The sequence below is a fragment of the Ictidomys tridecemlineatus genome, chromosome 1 (genome assembly GCF_052094955.1).
Source record: "Ictidomys tridecemlineatus isolate mIctTri1 chromosome 1, mIctTri1.hap1, whole genome shotgun sequence".
Lineage (NCBI taxonomy): Eukaryota > Metazoa > Chordata > Mammalia > Rodentia > Sciuridae > Ictidomys > Ictidomys tridecemlineatus.
In genome coordinates, this window is record NC_135477.1 from 19,436,457 (window position 1) to 19,450,825 (window position 14,369).

General features: G+C 34.0%; 1 long non-coding RNA gene across 2 annotated transcripts in view; it reads left to right on the forward strand.

The window, feature by feature from the left end:
* LOC110597709 (uncharacterized) overlaps nt 1-7,519 on the forward strand; it is a 36,169-nt gene extending 28,650 nt beyond the window's left edge. For both annotated transcript variants that reach the window (XR_013425135.1, XR_013425136.1), the window contains exons 3-5: nt 3,170-3,292; nt 5,824-5,950; nt 7,165-7,519. This is a non-coding gene — a long non-coding RNA (uncharacterized LOC110597709). The remainder of the gene's footprint in view (nt 1-3,169; nt 3,293-5,823; nt 5,951-7,164) is intronic.
* Nucleotides 7,520-14,369: the final 6,850 nt, after the last annotated feature.

Genomic DNA, 14,369 nt, shown 5'->3' on the forward strand with positions numbered 1-14,369 from the left:
TCTGTGGCTTGCTGTTCTTGGGTCTCCCAGCTCGCCCTATGGACATCACTAGTTTTTGAGATCATCTTTCCCTCCCTTCAACTGTAATTGTTCTATAAATGTAGAAACACTCTAAATGATCAAACTAGAGATAGCTTTTGTTTCTGGGAAAATTTATACCAATAAATAGGAATTCAACATCTTCCCTGCCTTCATTGTTCTGTATAGAAAGATAAATAAATAGAATTTTTTTATACTTATTTTCCATTTAACATGTCTTAGACATTTCAAAATATTTCAAAATATTGATTTTCTCTTTGATCATTTTATATGGTGAAGAAATATGGCAAGAGGCTATTAGAATGCCTTAGGTCGAAGTTGTCTATTTATTTAAATACTATTGCTAAAAATATTGAAATATCCTTAACTAAAAAGCCATTTAAAGTTCATGGACTCCTAAACAAAGATGTATGCCCTGGTGTAACCGGGCATTGTATGGGTGAAAAGGATTGACTACTCTGTAATCTGACCCTGTAGATTCTTTTTTTTTTTAAACATTTTTTAAAGATGTTGATGGACCTTTATTTTATTCATTATTTATATGTGGTGCTGAGAATCAAACACAGTGCCTCACACATGCCAGGCAAGTGCTCTACCACTGAGCCACAAGCCCAGCATTATAGGTTCTTGATATAAATGGCAGGATTAATTGATTACACTTTGTTCAAAAATGTCTCCAAAGGCTCTGCTTTCATAAGTTTTGGACAATTTTTCCTCTGTCAACTAAACAGTGACAAAATAATAATGGAGGTGTAAACATTAGGCATTTCATTTCTCTAGAAGACCTCCTTAGAAGAAGATAACCCAGTACCCAGCTGGGTTAATGCTTATGTTTATAGTCAAGGGACATTGGAAAAAATAATTTCACATCTTTACAAGGTGCAATACGATTGCTTTTGGTACATTTACACATTCAGTATTTATCAAACCAGGATGTACAGGTTACCCATCATCTCAAATATTTATCACTTATTTATGAGAACATTAAAATTCCTCTCTTTTAACAATTTTATATGATAAAATATTGTCAACTATAAGTAATTATATGATACTGCTAACTATCATCACTTTCTGTATAACAGAATATCAGAAATTATTTCTCCTATCTAGTTGTGACTTTGTATCTATTAGTGGGTCTCTCCCACTCTCTACTCCCTAGCCCTTCTAAGCCTTTGGTGTCTACTGTTCTGCTCTCCTTTAATGGTCTACATATAAGTAGAATCATTTGGTATTTGTCTTTCGGTGCCTAGATTATTTTACTTAGCATTATCATTTCTAGTTGCATCTATGTCTTCCAAAATACAGGATTTCATCCTTTTTAAGACTGAGTTGTATTCCATTATGTATAGAAATACTACATTTATTTATCTACCACCCATCATTGGACACCCTTGTTGATCCCATATCTTGGCCTTTGAAAAAGTGCAGCAATAGACCTGGTAATACAGATATCTCTTTGACTTACTAATTTCATTTCCTTTGGATACGTATATACTCAACATCGAGAATGCTGAATAATATGGTAGTTTGATTTTTAATTTTTAAAGAAAACTTCATGTTTTTTTTCTATAATGACTGTATTCATTTACATGCTCACTAACAAATGTTATTATGTACTTGGCACCAAGCTGAGCACCTGACATACTTTTGTGCAATTTTCACAATGGCCATATAAGATAGTTATTATTATTCTAATTATATAATTGAGAAGACTAAAAGTTATACATGTTGTTTAAAACATCATTTGACAAAGGAAGTCATGGAGACAAAAATGTGGACATCAAAATCTATACTATTGAGAAGAGATCTGAAAATTAAACACTGAAGACTAAATATTAACCAGGTTTTTGTATGGTTTGTGAGCTACTTTAAAATTTCTTAAAAATTAGAGGAAGAGTAGTATTTCCTGACTCATCAAATTATATTAAATTCAAATTTGAAAACCTACAAGATATTTGATTTCATCATAGCTATGCTCAGGAGATTTTGGCCATGCCTGTTTTCCTACCACAATGGAAAAACTGAGTAGTTGTAGCAAAGACCATATGTGGTACTTTTCACTTCTTTGTACTACTATTTAGTTTATTGAAACCTGCACTGCTGCAGTTACAATACAATAATTATTTTGAGTGTCTCATATGTGGCTGTATCAAGATATTTTATGTATCATTTTATCACTGGTGCATACCCAAAATGGCAAAACAACAATAAGAGGAAATTAACTTCTAATATTGGGCTTTAAAGTAGAATACCGTATGGATTATGTTATTACTGAACTCAGTATCAAAGCACTGTGTTTATTATGTAATGGAATTATAGCTATTCTGGAAGGATTTGCTGTACCTTGACATTATCAAACTAAACACTCATCACAATATCCCTACTAACAGGAAAACAATATTAGAAAAATTAAAAACAAAAATAAATTATCTTCATTGTAGAATTTCTTCACAGAAATAAAAATTTTAAAAAAGTTGTCTGAGTGACTCATTGTTATCCAAGCAAGGAAAACTGTTTACCAGTTGATTAGTTAATCAAATCACATTTTATTGCCAATGCCAGAGAAATGTGTCTTCAGAAAAATTAATTTGTTTGAAACTACTAGTCTATCTGCAGTAAAGCTTAATTGAAGAATTATAGACATTAGAAGCAAAAATGATCATCAATTAAAAAGTATGATAAATGAATGATTCTGAGGGGTTTTCTTTAAAAACAGTACTGTTTTTAAAGTGACTGAAGAATTAGCATCTATTTATATCCAGCATGAATCAACTACAGGCAAGAATATTTTCAAAGAAGTTGAGCATGCAAAAATTCACTAAAACCTGAAGTAGAAACTGCTGAGAAGTATCATAGCTAGTGGTGGCAAAAGTATAGGTGAGTTGGGGAAAAGAACAGTTTATATTGACAGGATTGAAAAGCTTGTCGAAATTCAATTTAAAACTTATGTTCATTTATAATTTTATTCATTAGCGTATACTCTGTAGAAAATATTTGAATTTATAGTAAGATAGAAGCAGTGGTGTCAATGGTGAATCTTGTGTACACTACTGGACTCAAAAATTATTATTTCATTCATTATTGTCAAAAACAAAAGTTAAATATCTTAATTTTTTTCTACCACAAGCAGACTGGTGATTTACCATTGCTGAAGTTTTACTGTGATTTTCAAGCTCATGGCTGGACTGAAATTTTCTCAATATGAAGAACTACCATCAAATACTATCTTAAATTCTGTGGCAGATTCAATAAGGTATCTAAGTGATTTCAATCCAAAATGTCAAGGCAAAACAGAGGCAGTACATAGACCTTATTTAGCTTAAAGTTAATCTCAAAATGAATAGTGTTATTTGAAGCACGAATAATGTAAACTGCCTTGTAAGCCATCCATGTTGATGGTCATTATAACAAAAAGTAATATTATCAGTCGCACAAATTTCCAACCTCAACCTTCAGTTCCAATGTTGTGTTTCAGACCTTCATGCAAATGCAAAAACAATATCCATGTTTAAAAATCTGTTAGCCATGTAACTTGAGTTGCTTCCATCTTGAATTGGAAGTGATTTGCAGTATGTTGGCACATTTAAAGGCAAATATACAGAAGAAACTAATAGAATTCTTTAAGAGCTCTCAAACAATAAATGTGCTCAATTAAAATCATATGATCATGGGTTGCTATCAATGTTCTATAATACGGAACTGTGATGAGACATGTTCAGATATCAAATGCTAAGATAACATTACAGATCAGCTAATAAATGAACATTTGCAATCAGTTTCATGGTGCTGAAAACTATCTTTCAACCAAATTAAAGACAATATTACTTCTCCTCTCATAAATATCATTCTTCTGATAAGAGCACCTGTATGATAAAAACATTTTCAGTTACTCTTATTGTTACATCTTGAATTTCAGAAAAATGTGTGGAGATTTGTTTTCTCACTGGCTCTGTAATATATTAATAATATCCTTAGTTTTGTCTCTTAGATCAAAAAGCTGAAAATTATTTACTCTGTGGCCTTTCATTCAAAAATCTTGCTGATATAATCTAGTGCTCAGAACCAATGAATATAATAATTACAGGTTTTCTTCTTTGATCTGTCACTAGTGTCCCCATAGGGAAGACTAGATGGTTTCCATTTGCTTTGACTCCACAAACATTTATTCTTGCTAAAAATCCTTCATTTCGCTGCTGTGCTGCGTAGTTACAAGGTCATGGAGCCTTGTGCAAGAAGTGTATTACATGTCTAAGACTGTAAAGTACACATATTTGAAGACTAACCCATGTGTTTATGAAAAATTAAATTTAACTTTCTATTAACAGATTAGGAATTGTATAAAATTAGATGCATTAATAATGAATGGTCATCAGAGCCGAGTTATTAAGAGAATAAGTCTCAAATCTCTTTTAAATCCCAGCTATACCCCTAACTTGCTGCATGAACTATGGAGTTAATTGAGATGATTTAAAGACTACAATCCTGGCCTGGTATTGGGGCAAGTTACAATTAACCAGGAGTTTGCTACACGTAGAATGGGACATTTATGACACAGGCAGAGAGAGACATGTGTGCAGAGGAAATGAGGAGATTAAAAGAATGTGATTAATTCAAGGGACACAGAATGGAGTCCATTCTAACTCAACACAGGAAGCAATAGTGGACTGGATTGATGCTGTGAAGGTAGAGGGAACAGGAAGATGTGGGGTGACTTTGCAATCCAAACTCAGGTTATTTTTCCTTTGAAATACTTTTGATATACCATGGAATATTATTCAGTCTTGAAAAGGAAGGACATTCTGATGCACACAGCAATATGGATGAACTTCAGAGAATTATACTAAGTGAAATACACCTAGTCACAAAAGCTTCCACTTATAAGATGTTTCTTGAGCAGTCAGATTTATAGAAAAAGAAAGAAGAATGGTATGATAGTTTCCACACGGATAATATATATATATATATATATATATATATATATACATATATATATACATATATATATATATAAATTTGTATTTATAATGTACGTATAATATGTGTGTGTGTGTAATATGTCATTTATTTTCATCTTGGCTTGAGAGTCTAAAATATTTATTTTCAAGTATTTCACATCAGTCTTTAAACTCTAATGCTAAATTGCATCCACAAAGTGTGTGTTCTGTATAGTTTATAAGATGAAATTTATTTGCCTATATTCCACATCCTTTGAACCCTGTACTTCTTCAAGACAATAACTTAAACACTCCTATATATAGGGACTTAAAAGGACATATCTGTGTTTTGGTTACAAAATGCTGTTTAGAAAGAAAATACTCAAGTGCCAAAGCTATCCTCAACATCTCAAGTTGAATCAGTTTTTTTCATTAAACCAGTTTATGAAAATGCAAAAGACTAGAGCCATATCCGTACCTAGGGAGCCTTCATGGAATGGAAGTTTTTCTGATAGGAAAGTAGAAAGAAGTAAAGTTCGTTATAAAATTAAGATGAGAACTAGGGAGGTGACTAGGATTTGCTAACGATAGGCTACTGCTGGAGCAAGCTGGGAAGCTTTATATATGGGATATGGGACAGTATAAGATATCAGAAAACCTAAACATAGAGACCGGTGGCTATTACTCGGAAATTTAATCTAAAGTCCCTTGGTTAGATGCTATGAGTTGAACATGTGAATGCTAATGGCCAAGCAAGGTAATTCTTTCTGCGATGGCTACTTTTGGAAAGTCTCACTGATGGAATGCTGCTGTGTGAGAAGACTTAGTCTCTAATATTCTCCTTGGACAGAAAAAGAAAGCAGCAAGAAGCAGATGCTGAGGAATAAGCGGATGAACACTCGAAGAAGGTAGCATGTTTGCTTTATTGAACAGCTAACATGTTGGGTGCTGTGATAAACACTTTGTAGAGTTCACAGGTAAATATGATGCTCCCTATAAGATTTTATAATCTAGGAGAGAAAAGATACATGAACTTTTGTATTTGCCTTAAGATTAGGGAGTAATCAAATGCATATTTAGGATTTTTTTTTTACTAATGAATAAGAAACAAAAAGAATGTGCTTTTGCTAATACATAGATAAATCTCAGTTTTAAATTCTCATTGTCACTATGAAACTGTCTTCTGTAACTATCCTCTAACACATTTGAATATAGTTCTCTCTCTGGGCCTGGTCCTGTCAATGGGTTGAATAAACTTGGTAATTGCATTAATTCATAAATAAATGCCCTGGATGGTAGGTAGTAACAGTTTTTGCTACTATGTCACATTCCTTTAGTCTGTTGTATTTGAGTAATTATAATATAGAAAAAAATTGAGTGGAGAAATTATAAGCCATGAATATATACCTGTTTGCCACTGCTAAGGAACTTTATTAGGGGCTAATGATGCACAGAATTTGAACTAGGAGTCACTCAGATGACTGTGGAGGAGCATTTGAGGATTTTGGCATAAGCAGTAAGTGAATCAACCAACTTCATCCTATATGGTAACACTCAAATCAGTGAAAAAGGTGTAATTCACCTCTCTATAAAAACCATCTAAAGGCATTTATAAAGAATGATTGAACTACTCCAACACAGTGTACTACTCATAAGCAGACATAGCAATGTATGGTACCCACCATATCGACCCATGACCTATTATAGAAATGTGTTTTGACTGACCTCCCTTCTTGCCCTAGCTTTCTAGTTTGACATACTCAAATGGAGAACTAGATGAAAGACATTTCCAAATGGAAGCCTCCCTTTAATATCATTCAGTTTATACTGGATTTTCAAACGTGCAATATATACACCACCGTGGCCATTTCAACCTTAGAATTGAATAAGGAGAAACAATCAAATAACAGGATGTATGTCTAACACGTTATGTGGTAAAGGTGGCATTTGGGCCTTACAGTTATTGAATGTCATTCATCTGCAGAAATGTTAAAAGTTTGTTTCAATCCTGGTTTATTCTGAATTGGTATATCATTTGCTATTCCTTATGGAGGGTGCATATAAAACCAAATCTCCACAGATAGTTTCTGCAACCATCAATTTATATCCATGACTTACAGTGTCAGAGTTTCTTTTAGAAAGAAATGCTATTTTTGTAAATTTATTTCTAACAATATCTTTTTTTCCTCAGAATATGGAACATTTGCCGTAATCTTTAGCTTGGCCTGGAGAAGAAAGAACTAGCATTATGGAAAAGAAAGGAAAACGTGAAAAAATTTAAAAAGATAGCTTTTAGCCCTTTTGAGAAATATTTGTTTAAAGTATGAGCAGAAATTCAAGTTGCTGTCTCTAATTTGAATTTGTTTATACTTAACAAATTACAGATAGCAATATTTTGAGACGTTCTGGAAATTTTTAAAAGGCATTTCTAGTGGAAAATAATTCCTAAATTGGCTTCATTTTGATGGCGTGTTATATTTTATTTAAAATTAAATCCTTGTTTTCTTGTATAATACTGAGTGTCCAATAAATGCTTATTAGAAGGCTGTCTGGGTGAATTTATTACTTTATAAAGGTATTTATTTTTCTTATTAGTTGACATAGCAATACTTTAAAACAAATATACCATACTCCATTAAAAGATGGCTACATTTGACTTGTCATTTTGGTTTATCTGTTTTCTGTTTCTTTCTCTTTTTTTTTAAAGAAGCCATGAAATAAAAACTTACAGAAAATATTTACACTTTGCTACTTTTATACTCCTTCAGTTTAGTGCTTAACTCTACTTATTTAAGGCATATTTTAAAACAATGTATAAGCCATATTTATATACATACACACATGTTTTATATATATAAAGTTTAAGACAGATGCATATGCCACATTTGTTTTAGAGTACAATAAATTATAGGTGAAAAAATTGCAATTGATGCTGTCAAGTGATGACTCAGTGAAAACAACTTTCCTTTAAAAATTACTCATTTTTAAATTTTTATCTTCACTTTGAAAGATGCTATTTTCTATACACCTTTCACCAGGCATGAATGTATCTAGGCTACAATGCTTTCTGACAGGCAATCAAGCACATTCGCTGTTTGTACTTATCATCTCTATACAGATAAAGCTGTTCCTACTCCTCCTTAAATAATAAAATGAGACCATGAGAGAATGAATCTGATTATGTATTTAATAAAGAAAAGAGGTCATTTTATAATTTGAATTTCACAGTATTATAAACACCTTCCCATTTTTTTCTTTCAGAATCTGAAAATGCTGGTGATATAAATTGGTAGTTGAAAGAACATGGTAGAAGATTGTTTCATTGGGAATGGTGGAACTCCCTACATCACTCTCCTTCATAAAATCCAAGAGAAAATTGGCAAAAATTGTGGAAATCAACTTTTTTGAAAATTTTGAAATTTAATCAAATGCCATAATTGTAAAACATTTATTCCAGGGGGGGGGAAGTTTTAATCTTGGTAAGAACAAGACTTCTGGTATTTTAACTTGATCTCTTCCCATCCTCCAATACTTATATTGAAAACCAGTAATTCTATATACACAATGAAAACCAGCAGTCCGCAGCCACTGGCTCAGAAGTAGAGTCCTTGCCTAGCATGTCATCTGGCTCACTATTTTGGAGGTTCCAGACCATATTCACAAGAAAACATCATGACGGGGAGTGCATGGTAGATCCAAGCTGCTCACCTCATGGTGGATGGGAAGGGGAGAGAGAATAAGAAGGAGAAAAGGGACTGGGTACAAAAGATTATTTTCAAGTACATGCTACCAATGACCCACTTTCTGAAACTAGACCTCACCCTAAAGTTGCACCTCCTTCCAACAGCACCACAGGCAGACAAAATAGGACATACTAAAACACAACCAAATAGGACATACTAAAACTTATGGGGATGTAGCCAACATCATGCTAGAGAAAAATCTTCAAGTATAAATGACTGCAATATAAAAGGATGATAATCTAACATTCCACTCTAAGAACCTAGAAACAGAACTGAGTATATTTCCCTGTAGCTTTAGGAGCTAACATTATGTTTAATGGTAAAACATTGAAAGCTTTCCTCCTCAGATCAGAAATATGACCAGAATGCCCAATCTTATCCTTCTCTATTCAACATTGTTCAGTCGGTTCTATCCAGAACAATTAAACAAGAAAAAATAAATAAAAGTCATATACCTTGTAAAAGAAGTGCTCTCCTCTATTCACAGATCACATGATCTTGTAGGCAGAAAATCCTACAGAATTCACACATAAAACATTTAAACTGACTATTTTAGCAAGATTGCATGTTAAAAGATAATCCACAAACATCAACTGTATTTCTAAACACTAGCAATGATCATTCCAAAAATAAAGAATGATGCTAATAAAAAAATAAAATACACGTCAATAAGCTCAACATATTTATAAGACTTGTACACTGAAAACTACAAAGTATCATTTAAGTAAATTAAAGAAGAACTGGGATGTAGGTCAGTGGTAGAGTGCTTGCCTAATATGCATGGGGCCCTTATTTTAATCCCCAGTACTGAAAAATGAGAGAAGGTCAGATCTCAATAGATGGAGAGACATATACCGTGTTCATAAATGGAAAGAGTTAATATTGTTCAGCTAGCACATGCCCCCTTATTGACCTTCAGATTCAACATGTTCTATACCACAATCACAGTTTGTTATTGTTGTTGGCAGAAATTGAAAATATGATCACAAGGGGACTAACATCTCCTAGAATCTCCTAGTTCTGTAGGCTGGGCAGTCCAAGATGGAAGTACTGACCCATTATTTGTCTAGCAAGGCTTCTCTCTCTGCTTTTGAGATAGCATCTAATTGCTCTATCTCAGGAGGGAATCAACACTGTGATTTTGTGTGATGAAACTGATGGAAGGTAAAACAGTAATGTCACTGTATGAAGGTTCTTTTTAAAATATATATATTGTAGTTTTATACAATACCTTTGTTTTATTTATTTTTATGTGGTGCTGAGGATCAAACCCAGGGCCTTACACATGCTAGGTGAGCACTCTCCTGCTGAGCCACAACCTCAGCCCCTGAGAAGGTTCTTTTATAAGGACATTAATGTCACATGTAAGGGAGGAGCCCACATGACTGACCTAAATGCCTACCTGTACATAGTTTTGCTTTGAGGATTAAGTTTCAACATGAATTTTGCAGGAAAGTAAACATTCAAGCCACAGCAAGCCCTATTCTCATCAAGTGGTACTTTGGGGGCTCTTTTTCTATCATTGGTGGGAGTGACACATGACAAAAAGAAGGCACATTTATTCTGAGTATACCCAGGATGCCCGCCCTCAGTAGAAATAGGGTGAGCTTACCTGAAAGGTGGGGAAAATCAAAACACAATATCTCTTTCTAAGAAAAAAAAAACTCCAATTATTCTTTAATAATCTTTCTATGTGCAAATGACGTATCTTTTTATCAAGTGGAGGGATCTGAAAGTTCTAAAATTAATTCACATTTTTGTCTTTTAACATCTGCCTATGAGGATTTGGATCCTTGCTTTGCAAATTCTCATGTTTATATATCAGTGCCTTGTTGAAAAGTCATTTTTAAGATCTTTTAATAAAGGATTTGTAGTCAAGGCTATGACTATATGGGTATTAGAGAAACAGTTTTTTCAGTAAAGTAGGTGCTTATCAGACATTTATTAGATATTGAAGTAATAATCAGATAGGTTAAAAAAATGCAGTCCTGCTGCTGATTAATATTATTTATACTTGGAGATGGGAGATTGATCCCCAAGTTAGCCCTTGCATTGGAGATGATTAGGAGAGAAAACATATTTTCTAAATCTTATATAAGGATAGCTCATATGTGCTATCTTACCTCCCCATATGTGCACAACTATCATTCTTGACCCAGGTAATCTCCACTAAATTTAAAGCATATATGCTTTTTCTATGTATTTTTCAAAGTAGAATTTGTAAAAAAATAAAATGACATTTCTTTTAACTTGGAAAATCTTATTAGTATTTGCCATTATTTGCAGATTGGTAAAAGTCCTTCTTTTTTCCTTTCATATCATCATTATTGATGAAAAGCTGAAAATACAGTTTATAGATCATTACACTTGTAATCTTCCTTTCTACATCATTATTCCTTTTCCTCCATTAAGCTCTTGCAGAGTTAAGTGAAGAGCTATAGTGACAGTGATGGGCAAGAATATTTTCTGCTTTGTCAATTCAAATAAATCCCAAGCTAGTAAATGACAAGCTATTTTGTCAGCAAGGATTAACATCTAGTGATGCCTGAAAGAAGGACCAGTGTATATACAGTCCTAACTGGATTGATAGTATTTTGACTAGTATTCATAGGGGGGAAATTCTATCATTTCTTTAGAATGGTTTTAAGTACACTGAGTACCTTTTTCCTTTCTACATCTCTATATTAATTTTATTTGAAATTGTCTGTAGTATAAGATACTCACTCTTGCTGGTACTCATTAGGAACTAAGTATTTTGTTAATTTCATAAAAAACATTGTTCTTATTATATGACTATTATAGTTTAGATCTTCAATGTCCCTTGGGGTAATGTGCTAAAGCTTTCTTTGCCTGTTGTGCTGTTGGAAAGAGGTGCAACTTTAAGAGGCGGGGTCTAGTTGGAGAAAGTGGGTCACTGGTAGCATATACTTGAAAATAATCTTTTTTACCCAGTTCCTTTTCTCCTCCTTGTTCTCTTTCCCCTTCTCATCCACCATGAGGTGAGCAGCTTTGATCTACCATGCACTCCCCATTCATGATGTTTTCTTGTGAGTATGGACTGGAACCTCTGAAATAGTGTGCCAAATTACATTTTTCTATCTTTTAAGCTGATTTTCTCAGGTATTTTGTCACAGTCACAGAAAGCTGACTAACAAAACACACCTGAGTGCAAGATGAAGCCAAATTACCCACTAAATTGGGAAGATCATAAGAGGAAGAAGGGGAATAAATAAGAGTGACATTACCTAGTGTCTGCAGGACAGGGTTATATAAGTAATGACCATGCAATATATTTCATCACTGTTCTTTTAACATAATAACAAATTGAAACAACAAGCACAGTTTGTTTTTCCTTTAGTTTGTAAAACCAAATTATTGTTACAAAGTCACTAAGAACGACTGTAAAATACATATCTATCTATCTATCTATCTATCTATATATATATATATATATATATATATATATCAGCAGACCTGGAAGTAATAAAAGACTGAAAGTTGTTACCAGATAATAGTAAAGCATGCATGCTTTTTGCACCAGGCAAAAGTAAGAGTAAATTTATTGTAAAAAGTAAAAGTGTATATTTGCTGTAGTTTGCCTATGGTTTGAGTGTGTCACCCAAAGTTTCAGGTATTAGAGACCTGGTCTCTGGTGTGTTGGTACTGAAATGGTTGAACCTCTAAGATGTGGGGTCTTATGGAATGTCATTATGTCACAGAGGCTTCACTTGCACAAGGGATCTAGGGAGTGTGCACTTGCCTTTGCAGGACAAGGTTACAAAGGAGTCTAACACCTTCCATGAATCTCATGCTTCCTCTTCTTCTTTTTTTTTGCGCATGCTCCTGCCCTGATGCCACCCACCATGTTATGATGTAGCCAGAAGATGCTCATCAGAGCTAAGTGGATACTAAGTCCATGTTTTTTGGACCTCCAAAATAGATAAATAAAACTCTTTAATTTATACTTTATCCAGAATCAGGTATTCTGTTATAAAGTGATAGACAGCAAACTAAAAAGACAAAAAAAAAAAAGAAAACATATTCTCTTATCTTATTCTTGCATCTATTGTCCCACAGTGCTTCTAAGTTAACTCATGTTGGGGACATTGTAGTTGATTAGAGTGGAGTCCTAATGGAGGCAGGAGTGCAGCTGCTGTGTTTCTCCAGATGAAACCCCATGATAGCTTCAATGAGGGCAGTAGCAACTCTAAGTCTAGGAATTTCAATGATTTTAAGATATATATATTTTTTCATGCACAATTGACAGAGTTTCTTGGTAGAAATTACATGACTGTCTACTTCCTGCCTCATAACACGAGTGAGTGGTTTTCCCACTGAATGCTTACTCACTTCAAGTCCATTCATGTAGGCTATTGAGGACGTTTAGTGGACTAATGGATAGAACCATCATGAATTAGACTAGTTCACTTCTTACATGATTTGCAAAGGAGTTTGGAAATTTTGTGATTTTTTCACTTCTGCTTATTGGCAAAGGTCAATAGGTAGTAGAGATGTGTAAAATAAAATGTAATGATGCAAAAAAAGAAGCCAATTTGATCTACATCTCATTAACTCATTTTTCACTGAATAACACGAGGCATTAAAAAACCTTTAGGATCCAGTAAATTGGCAACTAATTGATCTTAAACACCTCCTCTTTAAAGAATAATTGGAATTCGTGTACTTAGGAAGATGGTGGGTCTAATCTTTATGGGGAGACAAAAATGTAGCTACGTTTTCGCCAAGTTCTGCAGCCATATGCAAGGTCAAAAATGCTTTAGAATTAGATAATCAATTCGCATGCATTCAAAATCAACCTTGTTTCGTAACCTTCAAACTTACTGTCTTCTTGTTTTTTGTCTTGTAATTTTCAGTGCTATATTTGGATAGTCTTGGTAGATTTGACTTTTTAATTTGGTTTTTTCCTGTCCTTAGAGGAACTCCCACTTCTCCGCTTGAGAAGAGACATTTGCAGAACATGGAGAGAAAAATCTTGCAGTATCCTGAACATCTCCAGGAAACATTCTGACAGGAGGGTGAACGTGTGTGTGCCAGGCTTCCATGAAGAGCCTGTGTTAATCATGATGGAGGGATGGCAAATGTCCTCTGCTTCCTATTTCCTATCTAAAGACCTCAGATAGTTTCAAATGGGGATACAGGCCTGGAATCAGTCAAGGGTAGGAGACATATTTATGATGTCACAGAGGATTCTTTCTCTTGATTCCTTCCAGCTCCAGTTAATATCAAATCTCTATTGGAGATTTCTGGTTGTTTTTTTTTGTTTTTTGTTTTTTTTTTTGTGTGTGTTGGGATTAAATCCTCTACCAACTGAGTCATGGCCCTAGCCCTGCATTGGTTTTTGGGTAAAAGGACTCTGTTGAATCACACCACTTATGTGAAGGTTTGTGTTACAATGAGTGTATCAGTTTTTCTATTACAGTTACATTTTATCTCCAAATTTACTTATTTAAAACAACAACCATCTGCTTTGCTCAGGAATTTGTCATTTGGGTGACGCCTGTTGGGTTACAGTTGGGGCAGCTTCCCTGGGGAGTGAGAATCCACATGTGAGAGAGCTTGTCTGCTTGCTTACTCAGGTGAGGGTCCCACTGTCAGCTGGGAGCTCGGCTCCTACTGGGGGCTGGCAACTTCA